General features: G+C 33.1%; 1 long non-coding RNA gene across 1 annotated transcript; it reads left to right on the plus strand.

Moving 5' to 3' along the window:
• Positions 1-457: 457 nt before the first annotated feature.
• On the plus strand, positions 458-1,254 carry LOC140179471 (uncharacterized). Its single transcript, XR_011872944.1, has 2 exons — positions 458-798; positions 952-1,254. It is a non-coding gene; the product is annotated as an uncharacterized lncRNA (long non-coding RNA).
• The last annotated feature ends 406 nt before the right edge of the window (positions 1,255-1,660 follow it).

The following is a 1,660-nucleotide window of genomic DNA, read 5'->3' on the forward strand; positions in this document are numbered from 1 at the left end:
CAATAATCTGCCAGATAAATTATTGATTTGATTATAATAAGTAATAACTATGGACTATTAGAGTATATATTTTTATAATTAAGTCAACTAACTTTTTTATTATTATTATTATTATTATTATTATTATTATTATTATTATTATTATTATTACAGTTCTACTAAGAAACTAATTAGGGTGAAGCCAACTCTTACTAACTAGCTAGTTAAAAAATAAGTTTATTATAAAACAAAATAAAAAATAATTTTTCATTACCCTAATTTTTTGAATTTCAAAATAAAAAATAAAAAGGAGTTAGTTTAGTTGGCTTATACCATAGTTGACTCCCAAAACTTTTAAAATATAGGAAACCAATTCACTAATAAGCCAACTTGAACAACTTTTTAAAAATTTAATTTAAAATAAAAATATAAAACCCTAAAACGAAAACAAAAACAATCCCTTCCCACCTCTCACTTCACACAAAACCCTCACAATTACACTCACGCCTTCCCCTTCCACCACGCTGCAACGGAAACGACGCCATACCTTTAACCACCGCAAGGTGCAGCGCCGCCAAACCCTGTCAATCATCACGGCTTCCTCCTTGCACGCCGCAGGCACCACTGAACAACACAGCCCTACTCCACTTCATGATTCGCAGTAGTGTCGCCCGACCACCGCAAAATTCCTCTCCCTCGCGTTGGCAGCTGCGCTGTCTGACTACTGTAGCGACCTCTTCCTCACATTCGCAGAAGCATCGCTCAACCACTGCAACTCCTTTCCCCTCGCGATTCGTAGCGCGACTGATCACCTTTCTAGTGAGTCGATTGATATTCCTTTACTTTTTATTTTCTAATTTCCTTCTTTTTCCTGTAATTTAATTTAAAATTCAATTTTTTTTTAATTTTTCGATTGTTCCAGTTTGCGTGTTGTTTCTGTGATAATGCTTGTAACATCTTGTATTTTTTCAGGATCTCAAGGCTTTAAAGTTGAAAATCAAGAATGATTTTGAAAAAATGTAATCACAAGGTTAGAGTTTTTTAATGAACTCGGGATGAATAAAAACCATGAACTTTGCAACTTCAAGTAGTTGGTTTTCTTTCATTGTTCTGATTGGTTGTAAAAGGGTTCCCTTGTTTACTTGTTTTTCATATAATGATTGAGATGAAATATTGGTTTTATGAATTTAGGGAGTCAGGTAGAGGATATGGCAACTATAGAGGTTGTTTTTTCTTATTGGATTTGATATTAAATGGATGCTTCTAAACTGGAAACGTGCTGCTTCTGTTGACATTAGAACGTTACTTTCAAAGACTGTTGACATCTTTCATGTGCATATCGTGTGTGTAACTTCTATTTTGTCAAGTTATTTATTGTTAGGGATGGATTGTGACCTAGCCTCTTTTTTTTTAACATTTTCTTTTTTAAATTTTTTTGAGAATGCCAAGCTTATAGGGTGAGATTTTTTATTCTAATTTCGAATATTTGATTTTTCAAGAGAGTTTGATTCTATAGTCAATTCTAATTCTGGCCGTGATTTTATTCCAACCACACTATTTAGGTAAGCATCTTATATTTTTCTGGTGTTCTTGATTTTCTTTGCATATATGAATCTGAAGCAATTTTCCCTTATAATGGTTCATTATCATAGAAGGAACATCTGGGGTCAGGACTTTGGTG

This window comes from Arachis hypogaea, chromosome 15, assembly GCF_003086295.3.
Source record: "Arachis hypogaea cultivar Tifrunner chromosome 15, arahy.Tifrunner.gnm2.J5K5, whole genome shotgun sequence".
NCBI classification, from domain to species: domain Eukaryota; kingdom Viridiplantae; phylum Streptophyta; class Magnoliopsida; order Fabales; family Fabaceae; genus Arachis; species Arachis hypogaea.